This window comes from Anolis sagrei, chromosome 4 (assembly GCF_037176765.1).
Source record: "Anolis sagrei isolate rAnoSag1 chromosome 4, rAnoSag1.mat, whole genome shotgun sequence".
Classification (NCBI taxonomy): Eukaryota; Metazoa; Chordata; class Lepidosauria; order Squamata; family Dactyloidae; genus Anolis; species Anolis sagrei.
Window position 1 is genome coordinate 138,728,412 of NC_090024.1, and position 15,305 is coordinate 138,743,716.

General features: G+C 39.7%; 1 protein-coding gene across 2 annotated transcripts in view; it reads left to right on the forward strand.

Annotated features, from left to right (window-relative positions):
* Positions 1 to 15,305, forward strand: part of SLC24A3 (solute carrier family 24 member 3) — a 241,088-nt gene that overhangs the window by 95,668 nt on the left and 130,115 nt on the right. The gene's annotated exons all lie outside the window — the stretch shown is intronic.

Sequence of the window (15,305 nt, forward strand, 5' to 3'; positions counted from 1 at the left end):
ATGACTCTGAGAGGCAAGTGTCAAAATACCTTCTTAGCTATGGAAACCCATTGATTTAGCTTGAGCAAGTCACACTGCCTCAACCTAAGGGGAAAGCAACTACAAATGTCCTCTGATTAATCTTGTCAAGAAAACCCTAGGATAGAATTCTCAGGAAACAAAACAACATTTTTTCACCAGTGAAATTATATATATGTAGAGAGAGAGAGAGAGAAAGAGAGAGACAGAGCGAGACAGAGTGAGTCTTGGAGTACCTGATCATCCCCCATACAGAATTTCAGTATGTTCAGATAACTTTTTTTGTTCATTCGTTCAGTCGCTTCCGACTCTTCGTGATCTCATGGATCACCCCTGTCGACAGTCACCACCCGCAGCTCCTTCAGGGTCAAGCCAGTCACTTCAAGGATACCATCCATCCATCTTGCCTTTGGTCGGCCCCTCTTCCTTTTTCTTTCAATTTTCCCCATCATCATTGTCTTCTCTAAGCTTCCTTGTCTTCTCATTATGTGTCCAAAATACTTCATCTTGGCCTCTACTATCCTTCCCTCCAATGAGCTTTTGGGCTTTACTTCCTGAAGTTGGATCTTCTTGCGTTCCAAGGCACTCTCAGCACTTTCCTCCTACACCACAGTTCAAAAGCATCTATCTTCCTTCACTCAGCCTTTCTTATGGTCCAGCTCTCACATCCGTAGGTTACTTCGGGAAATACCATTGCTTTCACTGTGTGGATCTTTTTTGCCAGTGTGAATAAGAAATAAAGTGAAGTGAAGTGAATAGTGGCAAAAAACCTGTGAATAGTCTTCATATCTCCCTGACTTTGTGAAACATCCAGGCATCCAGTGACTGGATAGCAGTTCGAGTTCACTTTATTATGGTCAATGACCAGCTCGAGAGAAGAGGGACATCAAGACAGTTAACCTAAGAATCTAAGCCAAAGCCATATACAGGATTATATTGAAACCCAATACAATTAATGGAATTAAAAGAAAGGGAGTCTGAAGGGAGGGAATTGGGGTGCTCATGTGGCACAAGGAAAGGAAGTCCCTTCAAATAGAGGAGGGAGCAACAGATTTCATAGTATGAAAATGCAGTAAATCAATCAGCCAGTCAATCCTTTTGCAGCAATGTAGTCCAATCCTTTTTATATGTATACAATGTATAAGTAACATTGCAACATAGTACACATTATATCTGCACAGATTCAATTTTATTTGCTTACATTTCCACCCCACTTTTCTTCTACCCACCCATTCTCCCACCATGGGATCCAAAGTTGCTTACAAATTATATTGAAAGTCCTGAGATTAAAATAAATTAAATTATTCTGAATATTGAAAGGATGCAATATGGAAAAAAAAATGCTGTCATATGATTACAAGGTAAAAAAAAACATGTTAAAATACTTCTGCAGACAGAAGGAGAATAGGACCCTTGCAAGAATTGGAGTTTAATAGCCTTGAAGCAATCACTGACAAGACATTCTCCTGTAGCTTCACAAGACAGATCTGTGATGCTTGTGAGATTGAGAGAAACCTCTTCCCCAATGATTTCAAAACTTGGATTGGCATACATGGGAAGATGCAGTCTTACTCATAATCTAATCACAGCTATTTAGGTTTGGATCTAGACCACTGCTTCTTGAACTGTGGGTCTCCTTCACTCAGTGTTGCAGTCATGAAAAAATTGGCAACAGTAAAAGGTTCCTGAACACCACCCATTTACACAAATCTGTTAGCAACAATGTGCAGCATTTACAATGGACTGCAGAAAATGCTTCAGCTGTACTCCACAAAAAGGGAAATCATCCTTGCAAATGCTGTTTTACTATAAGTCAACATTGGATTTTTAAATGTATTTTATATGTCTATATACCTGGTCAATATTAAAAGTTCCTTAGATGAAAAGGGGTCACAAATGGAAAAAGTTTAAGAAGCCCTGATCTAAATTAAAGATGACTCTGAATTCTGCCCAGAAACAGACTAACAGCAGGTGAAGCTGTTTCAATCGTGGAGTTATAAGATCCCTTTCTAACCAGTTCTGCTCAGTAACCTGGTCGCAGCATTTTGGACCTACCAAAGTTTTCAGTGTTTCTAGAGGCAACTCCACAAAGTGCATCACAATGATGCAAATGGAATGTAATCAACATACGCTTCACTGTAGCCTGATTCTCTTCTCAATGAATGGGCACATTTGGCATACTAGTTTTAGCTGTGCAAATGTACTCCTGGCAACCACTGAAGCTCAAGTATCCATATTCAAATATGAGTCCATTCGTACACCTAAGTTGTGAACTGGAGATCTGAAGAAATTTTAACCCCCATCCAGCATAAGCTTTTAATAGTAATAGAAACAGAAATGAGAAAAAGAATTACTGTAACTTAAATCGAAATATTCTATTTAAGTTACAGTAACTTGAATACTGTGGTGGCACAGCTGCTAAACTTGTTGACCGAAAGGTCGCAAGTTAGAATCCGGGGAGCGGCGTGAGCATTCGCTGTCAGCCCCAGCTTCTGCCAACCTACCAGTTCAAAAACATGCAAATTTGAGTAGATCAATAGGTACTGCTCTGGAGGGAAGTTAACGGCGCTCCATGCAGTCATGCCAGCCATATGACCTTGGAGGTGTCTATGGACAACACCAGCTCTTCAGAGATGAGCACCAACCCCCAGAGTCGGACACTACTGGACATAATGTCAGGGGAAAACCTTTTCCTTAATTATTTTTCACATGCAGATGGAGAAATCTGTGAGCCACTCTTCTAGAGATGTTAAAGCTTTATAAACACCATCAAGGTCCCTGTTTTCTCATCACAGGAATCCTTATTCTTAAATCAGATTTGGAATGGGGAGCTTTCCAAATAAAAGACATCTTTGGACACCTCTTTTGATAACCTTACAAATAGCCACCCTTACTTGGGGGTTCATGGGTTTGAAAATCCATCTGTAGGAACTCCGTTTTTAAGGAATTAATAGTCTGTTCTAAATACGTAATCATACCTGTTACTAGAAGGTATGCTAATAATCTGTAAGACCCAGGATAAGAAAGAGAGGCAAAAAGCATAGACTGTAGGAGGTGCTGGCTGGCTACTGTTTTGATTCAGATTTTCAGTTGGGAAAGGAATATTGGAGAAAAGGTGTCTCTTTTTTAGGCAGCATCTGTCAGCATCAGTGTGGCCATTTATAAGTAGTTCAGAGACAAGTAGGGTTCAGCTGTGAGATGTAATGATTGTGCCACACCGCTGCGGCTGCTGCTGCATTTTCACACAATCAAGCTTGATTTTCACCTACATTTTCCAAAATAAAATCAAATCCCTGCTGCCTCTTGCATTCTGAAACTGTTCTCCTTGATTTCGCTTTCACCGTTAGAAGATGACAGGTGCGAGAAAAAATTCTCATGGCACAGTGGAAATTACATATGCATCTCATGGTTGTTTTACTTAATAGTGTCTGCATTTGAATAAACAAATGTTGACTGCTGAAAATGTGGCATAGGATAGGCGTGACAGTAGCAAATTTCAAAACGTTTTGAGTTTGTAAGAAGTTCTGCCTGAAAGGATTTCTCTGCGGAAACAAGCTGAGGGTTCAGCAAAATGTGCTGTTGCCAGATCTGCATGTTCTGCTGTGGAACAACATCAGTTATGGATAAGGAGAGGGTGGATTCTGATTTTATAAGCAAAGTGAGGAGCACTGAGTTCCCCCCACACGACTACCTCAGTAGCAGCCAGTGGCTGCCTTGTTCACATTATAGTGAATCTGCTCTGAGTTTCATGTCTAGACTTTAAATGAGGGTCCTTCTGCACAGGGCCAAAATCCATGATGTGTTTCAGGTGAACCTAACTCATCCAAACAACGCCTCAGGTCAACCTGGATTAACCCAGAGTAAACCAGAATTTCCTGACTTATTCTGGATTTAAAGAAAACCTGAAAAGATCCGTACCTTACTGCAAGGTCCTGATCTTTTCAGGAGCTGGGCATGTGGAGATTGACTCACGGGACCACCTTCCATGATGCTGAAAGTCAATCCACATTGCTATCCAGGTTCTTCGAGCTATAATATCTTGAAGGAGCAGGATGGCACCCCCATTCTCCTCTCCCAGCCTCTTGTTTTCCTTGTAAACTTACGGAAGAGGACTGGCTGTGTCTTCAAGCCTCTTGGAGAAAGCTTCTGATGTTTCAAAATGATGCATCAGTGGCATTGAAGAGGAGAAGGGGAACCTCTCTCCCTCCAAAGCTCCCTATGCATAATTTTGTTGCATCAGAAGCTTTCTTCCAGAGGCCTGAGGATGCAGCCAAGTTGCTGCGGTAAGTTTTCAGGGGAAATGGGGGGCTAGCTACATGTCTTCCCTGGTTGATCTCTGGTTATCCAGGAAGGGCATGTAACCACCACCCACCCTACAAAATCCCAAGGTTTGGGGATTCTTTGTGGCCTCAATACCAAGAGGAACTGGGATTTAAAATCCCTATTCTTTTGGGGATTTTGGCCAATCTGGAAGGGCTCTGAGTCATCCATATTTGTTAATATGTGTTTTCAAGTCATTTCTAATATATAGTGACTCTAAAATGAAAACATCATAGGAATTTGTCCGGAAGATATGTTCAGAGGAAAGTTGCTTTTGGCTTCCTCTGAGGCTTAGAGATTATAATTTGCCCAAGGTCACCTAGTAGGTTTCTATGGCTGAGGAAGGGTTAAAACACTCGTCTCCAAGAGTTGTCGACAAATACTTACACCATGCTACCTCCATGATAAATCCCATCTCCAAAATTATTCATACAACTTATCTCACTGAAAGTCAGCAATAACACCCAAAGCAGATCTACTGTATCATTAGCAAGGAAGCCACCACCTGCCACTACTTTGCACTAGGAACTGACAGAACTACCCTTGTTTCTGAATTACTTAGGAAAACCATATAAAATGCTTGAGGTTTCCTTAAATGTGATCTCTTTCAACTCTATAATTCTATGACAAATGCACATGAATGGAGGTACAGGCTCACTCTGACATCGGTAGACACCTTAGACATGCCTAATGTATCATAGCAGAGCTTGATGCTTCCAAGACCTTCCACAATGAGTGTATCAGGCCAAATGTAAACCTTTGCGGATTTAGTTAGCCAGTGGTATTCCACTGGAGGAGGTTTTTAATAATCTTTCCTGTTATAATATGCCTTGAGGTCAACTCTTACTTACGGTGAACTTATAACAGGATTTTTTCCCACAAGATTTATTAAAAGGAGGTTTGAAATTGCCTTTCCATTAGACTGAGAGATTATAATATGCCCAAAGTAACTAGTAACTTTCCATGACTGAGTACGGATTTGAATAATATCCTCCCTAGTTCATCTCTCAAACCAGGATTCCCTTTGTAAGTGAAGTGCCTAACTTCTGTTCTTTCCGTATTGAGATCTGGATAAAATATACATGGAAGACTGTAGTAGGTGGGATTATTTTAAACTTTGGAGTCATTTTCCAGTTATTGAAGCCACTGGCAGAGAGAACTGATTTCTAGTCTTCATACTCTGTTTCTTATTTTGTGAGGGGAGCCGAAAACACTGTCACTGGAATCGGAAGCCTACATTTAGTTGCTAGAATAGTCCCACTGAGATAATATAGTGAAATCGAGACTTAAATAAGTCTATTGGTTTATGTACATTTTATTGTTTTATTCTCGGCTAGCAAATGGATTTGGGCTAAATTATTCCAACCCAGCATGTCTGCTGTCCTAATTACTATTAAAGTGTCATTATCTAGTTATATCTGGCCTATAAACTGTATTACTGCATCACTTCATGCTGTAGAATCAATGTGAAGCCACATTAACTTCCATGATTATATCCTAGTACATCCTGGGATTTTTAACTTAGAGAGAAAATGCCTTGGAATGGTAGCTCACAGAGAGTTCACTATTTTTTACGATTTTGATTGTCACTATATAGCATTCCTATATGGTTAAGGGACTGACTTTTGGAAATCAGATTATCTCTCTTTTGGGCTATTAATTCACTTTGCCCCTTTCCTGTTAGCCCTAGCCTTAGCTAAGCATTACAGACTGGCTAGAATCCCTTGTTAACTACTATATATATTTGTGTTTATGTCTAGAAATTTTATTCAAAAATAATCAACTGAAAAATGGATTGACTTATCCATGTGTCAATGTACGTTCTGTATGTACAGTGCCTTTCCATTAGGCTGAGAGACTGTAATATGCCCAAGGTAACTATTAAAGAAGGAGATATCTCTTTATCTAAGTAGAACAAGAGCTTAGTTTTTCCTGGGAGAACTCCCTATACACTTTCCACTATGGTCCTGGCCTTTTTTTAATGCCTGGGTGAGAAAGCAGCAGTGGCAGCCAGGGGCAGTTGGACTTCTGAGATGACACTTGGACCTTTCCCTCTCCATGGAATGGTCCTCTCCATGGAATAAAGTTCTTCTTCTTCTTCTTCTTCTTCTTCTTCTTCTTCTTCTTCTTCTTCTTCTTCTTCTTCTTCTCCTTGACTTACCTATGGAACATATCACACTTCATAATCTTGGCCCCCAAACCTGTCGTTGATATGTGAGGTGGATTTATATATAAGGTCAACTTACATATGGTACAACATGAAATTAAAGTACCAACCATAGTTACATAGGATGTGTACCGCAGTTCAGACTTCTTGGAAGACCGTTATCTCCCTATATAAACCTGCCACAATTCTAAGAACTGCAGAGGAAAGCTTTCTCTTGGTCCCAGCACCATCACAGACTATCTTAGTGAGAGTACAAGAGAGCGCCTTCTCAGTGGCTGCTCCCACTCTCTAGACCAGGTATGGGCAAACTCCGGCCCTCCAGGTGTTTTGGACTTTAACTTCAAAACACTTGGAGGGCCAAAGTTAGGAATTATGGGAGTTGAAGTCCAAAACACTTGGAGGGCTGAAGTTTGCCCATACCTGCTCTAGACTGCCCATTCTGTGAGTAGCCAAACTATTCCCTTCCCTGCTTTCCTTTTGCTGTCAGGAAAAAAACTTTCCATTTAAGCAGGCTTTTACTGTGTAAGCAGGGGAGCATTTTACTAGGATATTTTATTTATCTTTTCAAAATTTGTGCATATTTTAAATGCGATTCAGCACTATTTTCACTGATGATTCTAACTGTTTGAAATTTTAAGCTTTTAATTGACTCTCTTGGAGCTACCTTGGGTCCACCTATGGGAACAGGAAGCATACAAATGAAATACAGGATGTTTCAGAAAGATGGATCCGATTTGAAATTGCAATATCTCTGAAGCCACTAACCACCTATGAATGAAACCTTTACCACTTGAAAGAGTGGGCCACACGATTTTCAATTATTACCTCTAGATGGATCTCCCTGCATACAAACAACCCCTAGCCTCAGTCATTTCAAGATTGCAACCCTGCAGTGTAAGTCCTAATGGGATTTTCTCAATAGCAAAGTTATTTTTAATATTTGTTTCTGGCTCAAAGAGTTAGTAAAACTTGGTAACTCATTAAACCATTTCTAACTATTTGTGTAATTGTAACATGTTGCCATCATGAGATACGCTGCTTTGAAATTGCGTCCATCAATTGTGTCCATCAGTTTTAAGCACCTTGTATTAAAATAGCAAACCTTAGTGTCTGGAACAGATCAGAAAGACCAGGATCTCCGCTGCTATCACCAATGGAAAGATTGTTATTCATTAACTTTGTACAGTTCAGAGATGTTCCCGGGTCTAGAAAACTGTTGCCATATCCTCACACAGCCTTGTTTTTCTCTCTAAGAAACTATCAAGCAGTGATGTGTTCAGCAGGCAGATTGCAAGATTGCATAGGGTCAGCAGGGGCTGTTGATATAATTTATCTAATTTGCATAATTCATGTTGCTCCTGGTGAATTTGGAAACTATCTTACTGACATAGTTCTTGAATTGCAAAGCATACATTCCTGAAGGAAGACACTGTCATTCGAAGATCACATTTGGTCTCCAAATAATTCTTTTTCTTTTTGGAAGCAAACCAGGAGAGAGGATTTAACCAGCCCAAACCCATTGTGGAGGTCCTGGGCTGTTCAGGGCACACAGCCAATTTTCCTATCTTAGCATGAGCATTTCTAAGGAAGAGCCCTCTGCTCCCCCATTCCCACCCGGAGTGCATCTTAAAGTTCTAGTAGAGAGTTGTGGCCATGAATACATAAAGGCTTGTCCTTTGGCTCTGAACCTTTGAAATGCAATTGAATGCTTCTCCCTACTGTTGGGAGCTGGCAGCTCATGAATCAGATGCAGGCAATGAACTCACCGGAGATGAAGAACTGAAGGAGTATATCAATTACTCACCAGTTAAAGGTGCTACCCACCTGTGGATCATCTGGTGCCTTTCAACCCAGCAAGAATGCTTACACAAGAGATGGAATCAAATAATAAAAAGGAAATAATGCAGAAAATGAAAGGGGGGAAAACAAGACAAACAACCGAGGAGTACAAACATAACAACTGAATAAAGCAACTTGCTTCACATCTATCTAAACCAGTAGTTCTCAACCTGTGGGTCCCCAGATGTTTTGGCCTTCAATACCCAGAAATCCTAACAGCTAGTAAACTCGCTGGAATTTCTGGGAGTTGTAGGCCAAAACACCTGGGGACCCACAGGTTGAGAACCACTGATCTAAATCTTCTGACCTGTCAGAGCTCTTCTGACTTCACTTGCCCTTTTCAGAACATTTTCATTATCTTCCTCAACAGATACCACCTGTCAAGAGACCTGGGCTTCTTTTTTCCATAATGAAGATTATGATGCTATGTATGATGATAAATAGAAAAAACAGGGTCCTTTTCTTTGTTGTACTTCTGCTTTATCACAACAGGGTGCATTTAGAAGGATTTAACCATCACAGAAACGTTGCAGGCATTTCAAACTTCAAAATTCCCTGTTGTGGAAAAAATGGATGCTTAAACTTCCCTGGAGATGCTTTTTGAAAATCGGTGATGTTTTTCACTGTACTCGGGAACTAGCATCATAACAACGATGGCTGGAAAAGAAAGATTGTATTTGTGTCTTCACCTGGATTTATTTATATTTCTATCATTCTAAAAAGTGTGGGCTTCGTTTCAAAATCAGTTCCTTTAGAAATCAATGTTATGCTATGGGAAATGGAGATGTAGCAACCGGAATCAGTTGCTTTGATTCAGTAGAAATTTTCAGCTCAGCACAGACAGGAATTTTCCATCATGTGGATTTCTTTTTTATCTTTTGAGAATAATTGCTGCAGAATCAAAGGGGTTCATTCATTTTCCCCTTCCTGTTTGTCTGTTATTTTGTGTCCTTCAAAAGAGAAGTACTAAGACTGAAATAGGAGTGACAGAGTTTTTGGAACAGAATCCACCTAAATGCTTTCTGGTCTTTGTTATGTGAAGAGAAAAGTGCCATTATCTTGATTATTTATTTCATTTCGGCTCCCAAACAACTCTTCCTTCCTTTTGCTGGGAGGTCAGAGTGTTGCATTTGTTTAAATAGATAAGGAATCAGCCTCAGTATTTTGTGACTTCAGATGTAATGTTACTGTCAAGCTTTTCCCAACCTGATGCACTATGCCAAAGTATTGAAGGAGCTACCAAGGCTATTGAAGAAACTGGCAGGTGTAATTTCAGAACCACTGGCAATAATCTTTGAGAATTCTTGGAGAACAGGAGAAGTCTCAGCAGACTGGAAGAGGGCAAATGTTGTCCCTATCTTCAAAGGGGAAAAAGAGTACCCAAACAATTACCATCCAGTCAGCCTGACTTCAATACTAGGAAAGATTCTGCAGCAGATCATGAAGGAGACAGTCTGTAATCACTTAGAAAAGAATGACCACTAAAAGTCAACATGGATTTCTCAAAAAGAAGTCATGTCAGACTAATCTTATCCCTTTTTAAAAATAGAATTCCAACCTTGATACAAATGCAAGGAATGCTGTGGGTGTGGCATACCTTGATTTCAGCAAGGCCTTTGACAAGGTCCCCTGTGATCTTTCTACAAACAAACTAGCAACATGAGAGCTAGACAATACTACTGCTAGGTGGATTTGTAATTGGTTAAGTGACCAAACCCAAAGGTTGGTCACCAATGGTTCCACTTCATCCTGGAAAGAAGTGACAAGTGGAGTGCCGCAGGGTTTGGCCCTGGGCCCTGTTCTATTCAACATTTTAATTAATGAATTAGATGAAGGTTTAGAGTGCATGCTTATCAAGTTTTCAGATGACACCAAAATGGGAAGGAGACCTAACACACCAGAAGACAGAACCAGAATTCAAAACAACCTTAATAGATTAGAGAACTGGGACAAAACTAACAAAATTAATTTCAACAAGGAGAAATGTAGAATACTGCACTTAGGCAGAAAAAAAATGAAATGCAAAGATAAAGGATGTGTGATGCCAGGCACAACAACAGTACATGTGAAAGAGACCTTAGTAGACCACAAGTTGAACATGAACCAACAGTGTGATGCAGCAGCTAAACAAGCCCATGGGATTTGGGGCTGCTTTGGTCAGACTTCACCTTGAATATTATGTTAAATTCTGGGCACCACAATTCAAGAGAGATCTTGACAAGCTGGAACATGTCCAGAGGAGGGCAACTAAAGTGATCAAAGGTCTGGATACCACGTCCTTTGAGGAACGGCTTAAAGATCTGGTCATGTTTAGCAGAAGAGAAGGTTGAGAGGAGACATGATAGACATGGTTAAATATGTGAAAGGATGTCATGTGGAAAAGGTGTCATAAGTACAGCTTGTTTTCTTCTGTCTCAGAGCCATAGATTGAAATTACAGGAAAGGAGATTCCACCTGAACATTAGGAAGAACCCCCTGAACATAAGAGCTGTTCAGCAGTAGAACTCGCTACTTCTGAGTGTGGTGGAAGCTCCTTCTTTGGAGGCTTTTTAAAAGAGGCTGGATGGCTATCTGTCAGGGTGCTTTGATTGTGCTTTTCCTGCATGGCTGTTGTTGGACTGGATGGTCCATGTGGCCTCTTGATTCTATGATTCTACAGTGCACAATCTGGTAATGAACTCAGTATATATGAGAGCCAATGCTGGATTCAGATTAGCAAAACGATTATCATATTCTCACCCAACTGTGAAGTCTACTGGATGACCTTAGTTCTAACATTGCTTCTTGCTTTGACCTGTCTCACAAGATTATTATGAGACAGATCAGTGATGTGAGGAATAATTGTGACTGATATCTTACATTCCTGGGAGGTGGGGGATATGAATATAATTTTGATATTTTCCATTTCTTTAACCTGTAATATGCAATTAAATTTCCTGGGAAATGTCTCATTTAAATCGATGCATTCTGAAACTTTCATTTGAACCTGACTTCTCATCCACAACGAATAGCAATATGGATTCTATATTTTAAAAAATCTTAGACAGATGGCTGAGCTTATTTATCCTTTGAAGCATGGAGAAAACTAATGACCCTGAAAAACAATTTGATGGCTTGGTGCTACTAAAACAAAATTATTACTTTGTCCCCGGATTGGTCACTCGCTGATGTTTGATTGTGGACATGTACAAGTATATGTTATTAAGTCTGCCAAATGATTTAAAACAATAAGGATAATAATAGATGAACAATTGTTCTCGATGAGCTGATAATTAGTTAAATATGTACACATGTGGATGACCAAAACTGTTAATAGAAATGTATCTTTACTTTGGCAATTAAAATAGTATGAAATAAAATATGATGTCAGTTTGTACTGCAAACATTTTGACCTGATTTTTGTTTTTGTTTTTTGTCTTGGCTGTTTCATCTGCAATCAATGATTCAATACTTGTAAATCTGAGATCCTGACTACATGTTGAACATACCACTGTACTTTAGTTCTTCCTCTTGGAAGTCCTAAGGAATCCCCATCAATACATAGAAAAAACTAGAATGGCATCTAGATGTATGGTCTTTTGAATCCTGACTCTCAGGTTCAAGCTCCACATAGATGCTGGTAGCATGTTTATCAAAGGGGATTATATAAAGTCCTTCAGCAGGACTCGTGACACAAATCTGCACAGGGGTACTTTTCGTTTAAGCCTAGGGATGAACATGAAAGTGAAAAAAGTGAAAGGTGAACTGTGTTTACTGACATAGTGTATAGATAATCCTCCCAGTCTGAATACAATATGGTAGACAAAGACACATGGAAATAGAAGCCACTGATCTCTTTTTCTGTTTCCTTCCTTCTGCTTGTGGCTGTTTTCTCTTTTGGGAGAAAGTAACTCCTGAGAAGAGAGATATTCAAACATAAACAACAAAGACCAGTAGCATTTGCTCTCTTATGTGTTTGCCCACAATCCCCTACAATTTGTGAATATTAAGAATTCTTGGCAGGTAGGTCCTACAGTAGTGCAAGTATATTAGTGGACCATAACATGACTTGAGTTCCTACATTTTTGCTTCTTGGATCAATGCTGTTGGGGACAAATTGCAGTCTACAATGTACATTTTATCTCATTGATGGCCAACTTGTAACAGATTATTTGAGGCAGATTTACCTGGCTTTGATGGTTTTTGAAAATATGGCAGATTTCGTGCACATTTAGGAAAGAACCAGTGGCTCCTTTATATTTTTGAAAGGTACTTTCAGGAAGCATGTTACTTTCTCTGCCCCTCAAGTGAAGATTGATTTCACTCCATTTCTCTGAAGGTAACATAAACCTTATTGAAAGAATTTGATCTTCTGGGAAGGGGGTAGAAACAGTTCCAGCCCACTACCTCTACCTCACTACCTCTGTTCCAGCCCACTACCTCACCTTGCTACCAGTTCCAGCCCACTACCTGACCTCACTACCTCTGAGGATGCTTGCCATAGATGCAGGCGAAACGTCAGGAGAAAATGCCTCTAGAACATGGCCAAATAGTCCGAAAAAACCTACAACAACCCAGTGATTCTGGCCATGAAAGCCTTCGACAATACAGTTCCAGCCCAGTTTACCTGTCTGACTGTATCTTCCCCTATGAACCATCTCAGAGGTTAAGATCATCCGGAGAGGCCCTGCTCTCAATCCCACCTCCTTTGCGGGCATGATTGGTGGGAATGAGAGACAGGGCCTTCTCAGTGGTGGCCCCTCGGCAGTGGAACCCTTTCCCCAATGATATTAGATGAGCCCCTTCCCTCCTGACCTTCAGAAAGCGAGTGAAAATGTGGCTTTGGTGAATAATACAGTGAAATAAATGAATTTGTAATTATGTGCAATTACTTCGGGAATGCCCTGGACTTGCATGGTTTATAATAGTAATTGTAGTGTTTTAAACATCTTAATGTTTTCTAATTTTGTTTTTAAATTTTTAACTGAAATTTTATTTAATTGTATATTGGATGTATATTGTTTTTAAGGCCTTGAATTATTGCTTATGTTGTAAGCCACTTTCAGTCCCCTTCAGGGTTGAGAAAGCTGGGATATAATATAGTAAATAAATACATACATACATACATACATTTTCTAATGCCTAATAATTCAGAAATTGTTTTCCCCCTTTCTTTCAATGTGCTATTATTAAAGCTTGCATGCCTGCAACCTTAGTATCAATGCACAAAAATAAATATTTGCGGAATAATAACTTGCAGTAACTTGTAATAATAATGCAAGGGGAAACCAGCACAGAGGAGGAGCACTCTCCTCATAACCCATGGCTGACCCTTGGCTCTCAAGACAGTTTCCAAACCTTAAAACCCTGGAAAGCCTGGCATTTTATAGATAGCCATGCTGTGATGGAAACTAGAACAAAATCTCCATGAAATTTCAAATCCAGCTCTTCTTCTTAAGTGCTGCCAAGTGGATTTCTTACTGACAACACCCTTTTCATTGGATGTGTTGTGCTTAAGCCTGAGAAGAAAGCTTTCTTCCTTGCTCAGCATGCCTGCAAAATATGCAGCACAGAGCGGCTGGTGCAAAATGTGTGCAGTCCAGCAGCAAGTGGCTCATGAAACATGGTCACCAGGTCTCTATAAAATGGTTTACGTTTTGAGGCCAAGCTCAAGAAGATACTCTGCACATAGACATGCTGAATAACCAAAAGCTGTGGTGGTCTGTTTATTTTTGTCTTCCTTGACAGCCCCAGATCTCTCTTGTTCTCTTCCCTACTTATTCCTTTCATGGCTATGTTTATTTCAGTTAGTGGTGGTTGAATCTCACAGCATGGACCAGACTCTTCTTAAGTGGTGCCAGCAAGTCTAGTTTCATTGATTTATTTTGGAGCTATGCTAATGAAAATGCTTCGAGCAACTTGTCCTATCCTCATTAATGGCTGTGCTCCAGTGTTTAAACAATTCATTAATTAGATTAATTGCATAAAACAAGTTTGATTGATTAACAATGTGTCCTGATTAATTTGGCAGTAGATCTTTATTTTTTTACGACAGGTATTTAGAACTGCTGATGGTAGCTATAGTCTCAGAAGCTTCCTTTTATTTTTCTCACACAGAAGATTTAATGCTGCTTCTGAAGTAATACCTTTGTTTACATGTATGTGTACTGTATAAAATTATACAAAATTCTAGTCTCCTTTCCTCCATTCAGATCTATAGTATTTTACCACATGCATTATTTGTTAAAAATGCAGTACAACTGTTTGGCATGCTCCTGACACGATAAAATAAACCAAATGCATATGGAAAGTTACTATTAATCATTTGATTTTTTATTAGTATTAGGGTATGCCACTGTAATGGTACTCTAAACTTAAGATTTACTTGATAGCATATTTAGGTAAATGATAAAATACTTCCTGTAAATCAGAAAAGAGCTTTGTAGAGTTGAAGGGAGCACTGGCCATGCCCAGCCCTGCCAACCCAGTGTCAGCATGGCTGGCCAGTATGGCTAGTCATCTGCCAGCTCATTCTGCATCGTGTGCTGTATAGAAACACCCTACTATTACTAGTACATGCTCCCTAAATAACATGAGATCTGTTATAGCCTTATTCTGGCCCTTCTGATAATATGAAAACGCTCTCCCAGTGGAGCCACATACTCTTGATCTCTGCTCTGCCATCTTTTGCAGCAAGACATTTCACATTTTGACACCTACTATGTATAGTATGTTTATTTGTTTATTTATTTCAAACAATTGTACCCCGTCCTTCGCAATCTTCGAGGGGGGACTCAGGGCAGATTACAACGGCAGCAATTTGATGCCAGCAATATACAAACACATTACAATACAACATTAGACAGTACATAAAACATTAAGTTAATAACCAATTTGTTTTCCCTCTGAAGTTCAAGATGTTCCAAAGATTTATATTTTTAGATGGATGTAGACATTTGACCTCTTTTGGTTAACTTTCCCT